The following is a 15,703-nucleotide window of genomic DNA, read 5'->3' on the forward strand; positions in this document are numbered from 1 at the left end:
TTGACAAAGTAAGTGCACGGCACTTTCAGGCATTTGGCACAAATTTGTAGGTAATGAGTGTTTGCAGACTTCCTAATTACAATTTTGATGAGTTTAGCACAGAAAACTTGTTAGGAATTTAAATGGTGAATGGAATTAGGTATTTTTCTAGGCGTTACACTTGAATAATTTAATCTCAGATATAGGTGAAGGCTACTTATTGTAAATTGGTGCACTTATAATGCTAATAGGAGCACAAATTTGTTTCATTATGTCACGCTGTGATTTCTTTTAGTAGAATAAAAAAAATTTGTATTAAAAATAAAGTCGAAGTAAAATTGATATTATAAAATGGTAACTAGTTATAACAAAATTCAAGTTAAATTTGAAAAAGTGGATATAAACTTTCTCAAATTTAATTCAAGCAAAACAGTACATGTATTCTTCACTGTCTAATATAAAATAATTATTTTCTGGACAATACTACATAAGTTGAAAAATATAAATGATATGAAGTACATAAATGGATGGTGTCTGAAGATTTTTATTGGACCCATTCTTTAGGTCTAAAAACTCTAGGCTCTACATTATTCCTGTAGTCAAAAGGCAAAATACAACTACTAGATGACCCCTTCGGGAAAGCGGCAAGCACATTTCCGAGGTAGGGCATGCCTGTCTACCGACTAAAATTCAGTATTTACTACCCCATAATATTAGGTGTATAGCTAATAGTGAGCTAGTTTTATTTGCAATACCCGACCGGAGATATATAACTGCAATCACGAGTACCAAACACCACAGGTTCGGATATCCTGATCAAATAGTTGGCCTCTCAAATGAAAACACCGTGGTGGCTGTGGTTAAAGCCTACATTATATGTGTAGAATGACTGCATTAAACTACCTTCATTCGATGTGGATTACAAACAAATGCTGTGTAAGTCAAAGAATAGCAAAGGTGTTAGTTAAATCTTTCTACTCCATCAAGGAGGAAACTATATGCAAGTGTACATTCATCATTTTTCTAGGTTATTGATTTTTGCTTATATATTTTGGTTTTAAAAAAAAATAGAATATACTAATTGTTCAGAAACTTCATTCTTCAACTTTCATTTTAAAATTTTTGGAACAAACACAGATTCAATCACACTTAACATTTTCATTAAATAAGTTTCTTTATTACTATATAAACCAGGGTTGTAAAACAGCTCTAAGTCTGAATTTCTAACTGAAATTCTACCAACCATTGGCTTTAGAGTTTCCAAGTCGAAGGCGAAATTTGAACCAAATTAATGATTCAGAATATCGAATTACTTAACCATGGACTACGTTATTACCTTAACAAAATAAATCTGCCCGAATAGATAGATTGTTGTGTGACTAATACACAGACTTCCAGTCACATTCTCTGTGACTGCCCAGCCTTGATCTGGGCCAGAAGGAGGTCACTGGTTCGAGAACTATTCCTCCTCTTCTGACATTGGCAGGTCCTTAACGGTCGAATGTCTTCTGTTCAGTTAGGGTCTGTTGCAGCACAAGAGATCAACCATGATTGCAGTGCTCCGGTCCGTTGGGAGCTGGTACCTCGTTTATTCCTATTCCTAACGGTATGGTTTTATACTGCGTAGAACATTAAGCGATTTCAATTTTTTATTTCTCTTCTTCCATTGATTTTCTTAACTGGAACTTTTATGATTCTATGACTGAAGTCAGCTGTAGTGAAGACTTTAACAGATTTGAATCTTACGCTGGCACTTGAAAACTTAAAATTAATCAAGATTAGTATGTATTCATAAATAATTTATTAGAGTATTTTCCTTAAGCTTCAATTATATGTATATTAAAGGTTCATACTCGTGTTTGCAGTAGGAATGAACTTATATTTAACCCTTCAACAACCCTTGTTTGGTTTATTGGCATAGCTTAAAGTTACATATGCAAAAATGTATTCAACAAACTTTTGGCATTCTATTCTCATACCAAATATCTTTTTTTTTCCTAACCAAAATACTTCCGCAAATTTCCAAACTATTTGCGTTGTTCGTTGGCGCTTATCACGACACGCAATATGCAGCAAATAATAAATAGCCCCGTGGCACGTGAAGTCTATCGATTCGAAATGCTAACTAATTTGCAAAATTTGGATGAAATTCGGTTTCGTTAATTGCACAAAACCAACAGAAAAAATTTTATATAAAATTGTTATATCTACATAGTATGTATGTATATAAGTAAATACATATATATTGGGAGAGAACATAAAATGTTAATTAGTATCATGGAATGCAAACGAATGGAGGTACGGGAGAGCAATTTATTTAATAGACATAAGAAGATAATTAATTTGTAACTTCAACAAAAGATTTTTAATATTATATTGTTGCTTTTCCTAATAAATGTTTAACGATATGCTAAAGTTTATATTAATTTTGTTCCATCCAAAAATATAATAGCATTGTTTGTAGTAGGATATCAAAACAGTAAGATGAACTACTCAGTGTATTTTAGATACTTTTGAATATGTACAATATTTTAAAGATATTTTATTATTTTGGAATATAATAACGAAATTGCTGATTAGGTTCTTATCGCTGGATTTTGTGATCCAAAGACTTGATGAGTTACTTCTGGTTATGACAACTAACTCGTTATGCTCTTTTTAATTCGATATTATAAATATTATGGGACGTTGGGACAGCGCACTGTCCAACAAGTGGCCCCACTGAAAAGAAGGACTAGCCGAAGTAGACCACAACTAATCACGGATTTAGTAGCATAACTAAATCGTTTATTAATGCAAGCAGCTCATTTAGCTTGAAGTTGCCAGCCAAATAATCACCAACCCAATGATGTCCCAAGACAGTCTTCCTGCTCCTTGCCAGTGCTGGATATTAGTACTATATATGTGCCGCTTCTTCATTTCTTCTAGACATAGTCTTCAAGTTACTTCCTCAGCAAGAGTTATCTTTTTGAGATGATGCTTGAAGATTCCATGTCCAGTAATCAATGAGTTCAACCAGATCAGGATTTTCCGCTAATAGTTAAGCAGTTTTATCGCTTCTCTGACCAACGGTTTCGGCATCATGAATTTAGTCTGTCTACAAGTGCTCATCTCTCTACATCTATTAAGTTGAAGTAAAGTTATCTACATATCGTTATAGGCTGCAGTCTTGTTGTAGCACAATGATATTCTAGACTCTGGGCAGCAAAAGTTATGGCTTGATCCTTGCTTTGCAAGTTTATTTGCCTCTTCGTTTTGCTGAGTACCCTAATTTGATATTAGAGCAAACCTGACATGAAGGACCAGGTCGATTTTTCCAGGTCGATTAAAATAAATCCATTTTTCGTCACCCATTACTATTCGATACAAAAATTATTTTCTTTCATGACGTTGAACCAACAGTTCACAAGTGACTTTGTGTTTTTCCATTTAACACTCATTCAAATCATGTGGGACCCAGTTTCTGAGTTTATTAATCATCTCTATTGTTCATAAATGTCTACTGATTGTTTCTTGTGACACATTTAATCCTTTCACCGATTGCTGTTGAGTTTGGGTTGGGGCATAATCCAATAACCTTTACATTTTTTCGTCTTCAGACTTTTGTGTTCTACCAGAACACCCACTAACTTTCATATAGAAATCACTACTTTTAAATACTCAAAAACAATGCTCACATGTTTCTTTCATTTCTCATATGTTTCTATCAAAAAACGACAACTTGCCATTTTTGTTCTGATTAAAAGAGTTAAGCAATGCAAATGTTCTTTTTCAGGCACAAAATACGACTTCATCACTAAACGATAAGACAAGTACTCTAGTTTTTGGCGAACTCAACTCTTTTGTATTTGTAGTTTAATATCAGATAATCAAGTAATGTACGTGTCAATTTACTAAGCTACGTACTTTTCTCTTATTTAAATACAATCATATATGTACATAGTATAATGCATATATATAATACTTAATTTGCAACTATTTTTTAACTTTAATATAGACTACTTTTTACTAACGGCTAACATTCATCGTATTGTTTTCATATTGTTATAATACAACTAAATAAGATTATAGAGAACTGAATGTATCATACTGAAGATTTATAATTTCAAATTCCCTTTGTCCTTCTATACTCGTATTTATTATTATGAATTCCATTTACTAAGCTTTAGTGTTTTAAGTATACTTTATACAAATCAGTTACTTGTAGTCAAATTCAGCCTCCATTTAATCAACGGCAAACTCAATTTACTGCTGCTTATTACTGCCAATGTTTAGTAAATTATTAATTTAAAATCGTAAGCGCGTTAACCGCATATTTAAAGCGTCGACTGTCTTAGAACACAATGTGCAGATATACGGTGAACCCCCCAACTCACGCGTACATGCACAATCGCTCGCACGCCTATACCGAACTCTACTTATTACCGCAAATGAATCGAATTTTCAAGTAATTTTCCAACACTTAAACTCATTTCCCTGTTACGTTGCGGCTGTCGTTATTAAAAACGCAAGATGCTTGCTTACCTGCCATATTTAAAGCATAAACTCTCACAATCGAATGAAGACAATGTTGTCAACGACGTCAAGAGTGCCAGAGTGCCATTTCTAAAGCTGCTACGTGTATTCGCATTACGTCTCACGTAAGCGTATAACGTTTATTAAAACTTTCTGTTCACTACGTAGCAATAGCGTTACCGTTTACGGTGCACATCTTGCTGTCAGCTTTTGCGTCGTATATATTTTCTGGGTTTTCCAACGAGTGGATCAGTGGATCAATGACAGCAGTAAAACACACATCTGACTGAATTTTGCCCTACAAAGTGAAATTATCTTCCTTTGTGTGTTTCGCCGAAATAACTTCTTAACGGTTATAAAATTTTCATTATTCCCTTTCGCCTTCCGCCGCTGTAGTATCTTATTGCAAGCATCTATCTTGAATTTAGTAGTAAACATAATCGAATTTAATTTTCCATATTAAATATTTTAATGATTGCTAAATTATGTGTGGAATTTTAATAACAATTTCAAATTGTGTATGATTAGTTTTAATTGCACATTAATTTCAAAGAATAATTCTGGTAAATATTTATATAAAATATTTTTAATTTCACACTTCATTACAGTTTTGTTTGAAAAACAGAAAAAAATCAATTTGTTTTTGGGTCCACTTTGGCCCAAACCGAATAATTAAGGCCCGCTGCTAAGCGGTTTTAAATTACATAAGAGTATTTTAAGTAGTGCAGACTAGCCAGTGTGCACCTGGTCTATGGTAGACCCACAGTTAAAAAAATCCCTATAATGATAACGCTGGCATAACTGCAAAGTACCTCGAACGAATTCAATTCCTTCATTTAACTTCTCGAAAAATAGTGAGTATATCTCTGGCATAACTGATGTCGAATACAGAATACCTCGAATGAATACAATTCTTTCATTAAATGTCTCTAAAAATAGTGAGTATTCCATGCAAGTATTTTTGTGGCAGTGCCCTTATCTCTCGAGTTTTTCTTCAAAAAACACATTTGTAATAAATGTACATCCATGGCTGCAAAAGGTGTTTTATTTAAAATGAAACAACGTTTTCGCTGGGATTTCTTCTAGGTTTAAAAAGAGATAATAGCCAAACCATACAATATATAACAAAAAACTGATTAAATCCATTCTGTTCAGTAATTAGTTATGAATTTTAAGGGCAAATGAAGAAAGGGTAAAGTATTAGTAGTTTAGTTCCGATTAAATGTGGTATCAGCAATGAAAACCGGGTATATATATTTCAATACGAAAGCATATCAACGATTTTAAAGGCGTTTTAAAATCGATGAAACTAACTGGAAATAAAATATTTTCTTCCGATTTCCTTACTGCTGTACCACATATAACAGATAATACTTACAGATAATTTTATACACGGAAAAGAATAAAAAACATATCACGGGTTTGATGGAGTGAGAGCGCTTGCTGCAATCTCAATTCACTGGCACATTGGAGTTAGTCCAGATGAACCACTTAAACTTTAATTGAAATCTTAGAGATTTCGTTCGTACTCTTAAATTCCATAAGAAATTTTGACTGTCCACTGAAAATAACACTCATTACCTCCATCACCACTCAGTATTCGCTAAAAGATATTTATCCAATTTCTGATCTCCCTTCATTAAGTGTCTGCTCGCTATCGCAAATATTAAAATTAAGACATTGCCGGTTTCATTAGTACGTACATTGCTATAGCAGCATGCATCTAAAATATTAATAATCACAATATCTATACGGTATGGAGCTAACTTGCATCTGCCTGAGAATCGGGCTGTCACTTATATCTCCCAATTACTATAACATAGTATTTGTTTACTGTGTTGTCTGAAAAATTTCCAATGGAAATATTAACATTATCCGAAATAAGTATATTACATTGGTGTAGTAGCGTGCCCTTAAAATATTTGCTTCACAATGTCTTCACCGAAAGATCCTAAGTTGCATGTTCTTGTGAGACCAACTACCACTAGTATCTCTCATTTAGTATGATTTCGTATTTGTTTACTCTAAAATACTTTAACATTGAATACTAGAATATTCCGAAGTAAGTATTATACATTGATGCAGCATCCTACTAAGATAATGATATCACAATGGACCCACATAGACGACCTCAGTTGCTCCTTTTCTTGTAAGATAGACTGCGAATACTATTTATCATTTTTTATATCATAATATTTTATTACTGTTCGCTTTAAAATACTCCAACTAGTCATACTCAACTACTTCAAAATAAATATTATGCATTAGTACAGTGTTCCCCCATAATAATGGTAATACAATAGAAGACCTGTCTTCCATTTTTTTTAAGACGGGCTTAATATTTACTTCAGTAGCGTATATCTGGAGTTTGTACTACTGTATATTTATCAGTTCAGATAAATCAGTAATTAATTACAAATTAATTACAGGTATTTTAACAAAATCATCTCATATTAAAATAAAAAGTGCTATATTTAAGCATGAAAATATCGTTACAAGTGCAACTGATAATTAGCTTATACCCACAACTTTAAACCAAATTTAATCACATCAGCTTAAATATTTGTTGAATGAAATTATATATATATAAAGTGTAGATACATTAAATATTTGTTGAGTTAAGTGTGTGAGAAATGTTGAAGCTTCAGTAATGCCGTAACTCACTTGTTTTCTATTGTTCTGAATTTATTTTTTCTTAACTTCCGGCAGTTTTGTGTTGTTCTCCCGTCGGCCATTTTGGTGCTACTTTTTATGAATAGTTTATGAAATTTGCCACTGTTGCTGAGCTCTACTTAGTTTATTATCCTGTTTTTTAGCCACAAACTAATGCTAATGCAAGCCGCACATCCGGTAGCAGCCGCCATTACGAGCAACAATTGCAGTTGAGTGATAATTTTGCAACATTTGCAGTTCAAAACACGGCCGAGAGGCTTTTTGGTCGTAACACAGTTAAAATGTGAATGAAAATATATTTAGCGCAGCTCGCACCCACAGAAGTAATCGATTAATGTAACACAGGACAGCACAGTTCACTCATGGATTAAGGCGAAAAGTGTGGAAAGCCATTGGGATGTAAGCAATGCATTACGTGTCGAGTCGTGGTCCACAATTATGACTCTCATGATTTGCATATTCATTATAACGAATGTGTCATCATTCATACGTAAAATGCAACAATTTATATTTAGTTAAGGGTTTGGTTTGTTGCAAAAAGGAAATATGACATTTGCGTGCTGAGCTCAGCATTATAAATAATAAAAAAGGATATATAACGAAAGCTGTCTAAATACGCTTCTGAATGATCTATCGGAAGCAAGGAAGCAATAGCATATATGATCCTATGATATATAGGAAGGAAATCCTATGAAGTTGGCTTTTATATATAAGAAAGTATGTTGTATGAGTTAGGGTACAAGAGAATGTTTTTACTAAAACAAATAAAACAATGAGTTACTAATGAAAATATGTGTGATAAGGTAAAATATTTCAATATCAAGCAGAGTTCATTTGAAATGCTGTATAAAAAAAATATATTTAAATATTTTCATATATTTTATGGAATTATAATTTATAGTAAAACGGATATTACACATTTCATTTATGTTAATTTTTGCGTTTAATCGAGCGACTACGAGACTTCTTAATTAAAATTAGTGTTTTAGCACGACATGCAAATTGTGGGTTCCGAACTCCAAAACGCAAAACGCTGCACGCACTCAGGAACTCTAGCTCATAGCAACTCAAAATCTTAAAACAACATAATTGCGAAACTGCTCGAATGGAAATCCTTAAATAATTTCAGGTATTTCTTTAAGGTTAAAATTCATAGGAGCAAAGCGGTAAATTTAAAGCGCAACGGCACAATAAGTTGCACGGAACGGAGCCAAGCACAACGAAATTTTGATAGACTGCTTAATAGTGGCTTCGTATAAACTGCCAGCATTTCAAAATTTTTGATAGGCAAATACCGAGCGCAGGATAATGAATTTGCATTAAAATTGCGCTGACGAATTCATTTTCTGCTGCCTTAAATTGCAATGCTGCAAATCCTGTAGAGGCATTTTCCTACTGCAGCAATTTTGCTACTTTTTCTCTTCGGTTTCACTTCCTTCGGTTACTTTGTTGTGCAGCAGGCAGCAGGCAGTAGTCAGCAGGCAGCCGGCAACATGCAATCCTTTGTGCAATTGTGTTCCTGGCAGTGTTGCCCTTTTTGTATATTTTCTGTGCTTTCGTGTTGTTCATAATGTCTTTTTGATTTGTAAGTGTGCATTGTGTTGTTACCATGCCCACTTCTTGGACGATTATGTCATGCCTTTGATTTTTGTTACCTTCTGTTCCCTTGCATTGCCGCCTGTATTGTTTCCGGTTTCGTTTTTCTTTTTCCTTTTTCGCTTCCTTCATCCTTGCCAGCCTTGTTTAAAAAGTTCAAATAATTAAGTTTACGTGAGGGAGGCAACTTTGTTTTAAAAGAAAGAAAGAAAGACAAAACTTTGAGAATGAGAAGAAGAAAGTTTTTAATGCGAAAAACAATTACAAAATTCCTACGTTTATAATTTCATAAATTCTATTCAACAGCCGCAGTTTTAATTTTATTTATTGCTTTTTATAGACTCAGACAGTAATTTAAATTCTGTCTGAAAAAATTCTTAATTTTTTTCTTAATAGCATATAAGGATCGGCAGGTAGGTAATGCTGTCATACTCCTAGTAGATATATATAATCATACAACAATACAACATCACAGTCGTTTCATATAAGAGTAATACAAAAAATCTATTTCAGATACAATTTTTTAATGTATTTTGACTTCTTGCAATTACTTCAATAAATTTCTTTTGAAATAACACATGACGAATATCACACAATATTAAGGAATCACCGAAAATGTGTGCCCTAACCATTTCATAAAACTCTCTGAATTTGATTGGGTACTTTCTGGGTACAGTGGCAGATCAATAAATATCTTTCCGCTAATTAGAATTAGAAACCTTAAGATAGGTATAAAAGACAAAAAGGAAATCCGTCTTGTAAAATTTAAATAATTTAATAGATCTATAGTCCTTACCGATAAATAAGCTGACAAACTTCATAAGATGCACTCGTCTAATAACCTATTTCTCCTGCATGCAAGCGCTAAGCATTCACAGGGAAAATGGTTGATTGTTTTTTTTTTCTGAAAGTTTCCATAACTACTACAATAAATATTAAAAGGAATGCTCAATTTCTATGTAAGAATTCCTATAAACCAGTGACTAGAGAGAACTACAGTGAACCTTGCAATGTTCATGCGTTCCATTTAAAAGTTATAAATGATGTAAGTATCTTTCATTTAGTATTGGCAAATTAAAGAAACTAGAAGAAAGTACTTATCGAGAAAAATGTTCACAAAATAAGGCATACCTGTCGTAAGAGCCGACGCAAATCCAGTAAACACCACCTTACTTTGTTTGGAATATTAAACACCACCCTACTCTGTTTGGAATACTAATATTAAGAGTTTCAAGTGAGTTTCACTTGTGGTACCTGAGGGAAGTTGTAAATCTTATACCACGGTTGTCACGACCCACAGCTTTGGCTGTTCTGACTAATTGTGGTTAATGACGTTAATGGGAGTATCGTGATAGGAGTGGGTAACATCCTAATTTAAGTGGATAAAATGTCTGTATTCTGTAGTAAATATACATTTTACGACCATGTACCGTGGCATTAAGAACAGCAGAATTGTTAGATGGGCTTCTTAGGCAAGGATAAAAACTATATCCATTGGTGTGTATTGGTGCGTTATACGGATTCATGTGTTAAGAGCATATTGGTGTTCAGCTTTAATGGCAAGGCTGTCATTGTAATAACATTAAAAAGCCATTGACTCTGTTGCTTAATCGAGAAACTGGGTTGGGAAACTATCTTTCTCTTTCGCTCTCTATCTTGCTCGTCACTCTGTTACTCGCAAGAAACTTAAGAGTTGATACTTTGAGCAGACATCTGCCAAAATCAAATAGTGACAATATACCATATTTATACCATACTTTTACTAAGCTAGATTTTTTACCAATAATTACTTTATTAGGGACTCTTCTTCTTTAATTTGAGTGTAGCACCATCATAAACTCACGCAAAGCTTACGAGTACTATGATCGATCAGTATTGAAATAAAGTAATGTAGTACTTATTATTAAGCAATTTCAACATCAATTTCATATTAAAGTGACATAGTATATAACGTTTTTACATAAATTTTATAATTAAGACTTGCAATCTCTTTAACCCCTTGGTAGCACTAATATCTATTAGTTCAATTTTTCCTTCAATATGAATATATTGATATTTGTTTCTTCTTAAAGTGGTTTCCTTTTACTCTTCGCTTATCGATATAAATGAAGACATAAATATTGCTTTTATATCACCACATCTGAGTCATAAAACACCAACCACTAATACTGACACATAATCGCAATTACGGTTTCCTCGTCATAAATCGCGCCTAAAAAACGCACTTACTCAATGGCTGTGATAGTCATAAATTTTCACAAAGTTTCGTTCGTATGCCTCTACGCCTACAAGAACGAAACAACATAGCAACAATGTTAAAGGGAACAAAACATGCGAAACGGAAGACGTCTAAGTACAAAGCAAAATTTTACGACCGACATATGCCCACAGCTTAGCTATGTGCCTTTGTGTCCGTGTGGTTGTTTGCTTTCTTTGACTTCAGAAATTGAGTGGCTAAGGAAAAGCCCAAGAAGCCAATGAGTGCTCGTATGTGTGTAAGCAAACAATGCCACAGGATCTCCACATTAACATCCAGAACACAAAGGAATTGTTTGGGTCGTTACTCGTTTTGTGTAATGTAATGTGGGTATTACAAAATTTTACATTTTATTTATAAATTCTTACATGAAAAGTGTCCTTTGTTCGGTTTTTTATATTTTTCAAAAATTAGTTAGCGAATGATTTACTTTCGTCATGGAATATTATAATAATTCAACTGATTTTTATGACATATTTCTCATTAAATATAATAGATGTGAAACATGTGAGGTATAGCCATTTTAAAACAAGGGTTGCTTTAAAAATGTCTATATATTTCTGTATACGTAGCGAAGTTGTTTCAACTTAACTTCTTCGATCAATTTCTTGCCGCAAATATTATTCTGACTTTAACAGAACCTAGAGGGAATCTAGACAAAACCTAGAACAGGTATTATATATTGGAATGTAATATTGTTATCCTTTGTTTTTCGAATAGACATCGAACATTTCTGTGAATGAACTCTATATACAAGGGCACCAATTTTCTTTATTTTTTGTGTACTTAGTGTTACTATAACACACCCCCTTTTTAACTCACATGTATACTCACCTGTATCCAAGGCGGCTAATTAGCGTACCAGTACTTGTTTATTTAGTTTCATTGAAAACCATTTAAGTACTTTAAGTACAATAACTAACCATTTTAATAATAATTTCAAATATATATTCTTTGCATAGATTTTTTTTAAGAGCATTACAAAATCTATTAACATGCCTCTCCATCCATGCTAATATTTTTCGAATTAGCAACTTATTGGTCAACTACTTAGCAACTTTCTGATAAAATAGGCAAATTTTGTATGTATAGAAGTTAAACCGTAGCCATGAAAACCTGAAAAACTACCATTAATAGTGATGTATTATAGAAACATAAACTAAAAGACAACTCAGAACCTTGAGGGACCTTGAAGGAAAGATGCTGCTTAGGGAATTTGCTAATTCAAAATGAGATAAGGATATGAAAGAGCACAAGAAGAAAATATAGACCAAACCTGAAGTTTCTAATGATATTTAGCTAGATGGAAATTATTATTAAATAATTGGCTATAAATGCACCCCAACCTAAAAGCTTTATTGTTCGTTTCAAAGCCCAACTAAAACAATTCTAGACTATTTATAAATCTCGTATTTACTGTGGATTTAATTTTACCTATTTGATTTGGGACCACTTCCACAGCTAGCTTCTTGCCACTACGAGGCAGTTAGGTAGAACATGTTCAGATGTCTGCTTTCTACCGCACCTATATTATTCATGTAGTAATGAAGTCCACAGTGTCCTATAAGAAGTACAGTGTGGACTTCAAAATCGTTTCTGCTAAGATTAAAGATAGCGTCAACTTTGATGTGCTCAGGATCAATAAATCTTCTTGACTGCCGCTTGCCTGTTTGTGCTCTCCAGTGTTCAAGTATATTTCGTGTCTCTCTTTCACATATTCAGTTATTTGTGAAGCTATTTGTTGTCCCACAGAAGGGTTCTAGACCAATAAAAGGTTACGTATTAAAAGATTAAAATGTTAAAGATAGCACTTTGATGTATTCAAGATCAATGAAGCTTCTTGACTGCCGCATGCCTGTTTGGAGTCTCCAGAGTTCAAGTTGATTTCGGTTCCCTTGTGCTCATATTAAGTTATTTTTGAAGCTATTTGTTACCCTTTAGAAGGTTCTGGTTCAATAAAAGGTTACGTATTAAAAAATTAAAAGGTTAAATATAGCACTTTGATGTGATCAGGATCAGTGTTCAAGTTGATTTCGTTTCTAATGTTCATACATTAAGTTATTTGTGTAGCTATTAGTTGCCCCACAGAAGGGCTCTAGACCAATGAAAAATTTACGTATAAATATTTAATTTAAAAATTAATAATAAATAAACAAAAGTTTTATGTTAGACATATAATAAATTTATTTTATTTATCACTTTATGTTCGTCATTTAATCTAATTCATATTTCAAAGAATTAAATTCTTAATTTAAAAATAAAATATACAATAGATAGTTAGTAACAACTTAGTTTAAAAATGCTTAATAATTATGGTATTAACTAACTTATATATAAAAGTTGGTATAAAATAATTAAATGCTTTTTAGTAAGAAGTAAAAAAGTTTAATATTATAAAAAAAATTTAATTCACTTAATTATTTAGTAAAAATTATTAAATTTTATTTTTTTAGTAATTAAGTCTAAATAAAAATATAATAATTTTGTTTTTAAAATTTTTTAATTATATTGATAAAAACAACATCTTAGTTGCTTTGAAACAATTTATTTGCAAATTCTTATACTTGAGTCATTTCCTTTTATATACTATATATATTTATGTATAATTTTTCTGTTATTTTTATATATTTATTTACACTTGATACAAAGTAAAACGTTCTTACATATTTCACAACATTAACTTTTAAAGCAAATTAAATATTTCTCTCATTTAAGCGTTTGCAAACAACCTGAAACATAAACATTTATCTTAGTTAATTAAAGATGAGAAGCAACTTAGAGGACGAGAAATGTTCTGCATTATATGATTTACAATGTTTGGTCTTTAAAGAATTTTATTTCATTTTGGTTAATGAAGTTTTTCTTTATCTTTTACTATTTTTTTTTATAATGACAAAAATATTTCTTTTCTAATTGTTAAATATAAATTCTTATTTAATTGAACGATATGCACATTTAAACTCGAAGTCCTTTCATCTAATTTAAATCCAAATAAAATATCTGAGGCGTTAATGCGTAAAATGTTTTTAAAATATGTGATTTTACAATGTTGACTTAAGTCTTAAAATAATTTATAACTGTTTGTGCTTTTAACAAATCAATATGCTTTATAACAATAATAATAATATATTATAAGTATGCAGAAGAAAACTAAATTTTTAATTTCAAAAATATCTCACAAACACAAAAATAGTTCAGTGCCAAAATTGATACTAGATTTCCTTTGCAGGACGATGCAGGACGATGCAGGACGTTGGTATGGTAAGAAAATATAGCAAAATCCATTTAACATTTATTAATAATTCAATTGTCGAAATGTTATTTAAACCGCAGGAAGAATAAATTGTTTACCATGGAAAAGCACAGCTGTTCACACATATTTTATATACATACAACGACACTTAATACTTAAGGTGAAACAAAGATAACAAATAATTTGTTTTCAATAATATTACATACTTATGAGTTTACTTTCCAATAAATAAATATTTTATTTACATTTACATTTACTTGCTATATAACACATTTTTCAGCTTAATTTTGTTGTAAATAAATTTATGACTGAAGTTCAATAATATATATATATATATATAGGAAAATTGCTACATGAGAAAAAATAAATTTTTAAGTGTCCTTACTTAAGTTTCCGTAACAACGAAAGGAATTAAAATACAATTTCAGCTATTTAGGTTAAGACGCTGCGTAGAAGTAATTGACAAGTCATCGTTAATATTGCAGTGATTGTAAGTAGACGCCAACACGATAGATTGTTCCATTGGTGGATACTTGAAGTTGCACTCCGTACTGCAACAGAAAAAAATATAAAAAAAAATTACTTAATTAAAAAATAAGTACAAATGAGAAATATAAATGAGAAAATAATTGAAAATCGTATTAAAACCCCATGAGCTGTCACTTCAAACTTTGCAATTTTCAATATCCTTTGAAAGCACTGGTAAGTTCATTGTAGTGCATGAATTATTTATATACGATTTAGTCGATAATGCAAATTGATTAGAATATAAATGGAATGCAATGAAAATATTGTAAAACATAGAAAAATTTATTTTAGAAATGCGCTGATTTGTTATTAACTACCTTCTGTTAGGTGCACTTAAGTGCTCTTAAGTTTGCTATAAAAATGAAGAAAGTTATAGCAGAAAGTTTACATGCTTTCGCATGAAAGAATTACGCATGCTGTAAAGGACCAGCGAAGGACAATTATGGACAAGGTACAAAACAATTAAATTTATAATAGAACTAAAATCGTTCCGATCAGTATCAAGCTACAAGAAAACCATTTCTACTCTTAAAGTCATGTAGGGAAGAATTCTACCTACTTGCCCGTAGGTACCTCACCCTTCCCTCGACGTCTCCATCCCAAATACCATTATTCCTGCCTTGTACTTCAAACCTCTCCAATACTTGTCCCACTACTTCGATGAGTCTATACACCATTCCCCTTTATAACTGCAATTTTCGTGACCCTAGTCACAAAATTTATCGCTAGTCTCACCCGAGGGTACGTGCTTTAACCCCACCCCCTTCACCATCACCATATCACCCTAAATCACGCTTCTGCTTTCTGGCTTAGATAAACCTAGCCCACTCGAGGCTAGACCTATATGTTCACATCTCTCTCTCCTGATTACTGGAATTAAGTGTCCTCAATGCTGTGGAAAT

The sequence above is a fragment of the Teleopsis dalmanni genome, chromosome 2, assembly GCF_002237135.1.
Source record: "Teleopsis dalmanni isolate 2A chromosome 2, ASM223713v2, whole genome shotgun sequence".
Taxonomy (NCBI): Eukaryota; Metazoa; Arthropoda; class Insecta; order Diptera; family Diopsidae; genus Teleopsis; species Teleopsis dalmanni.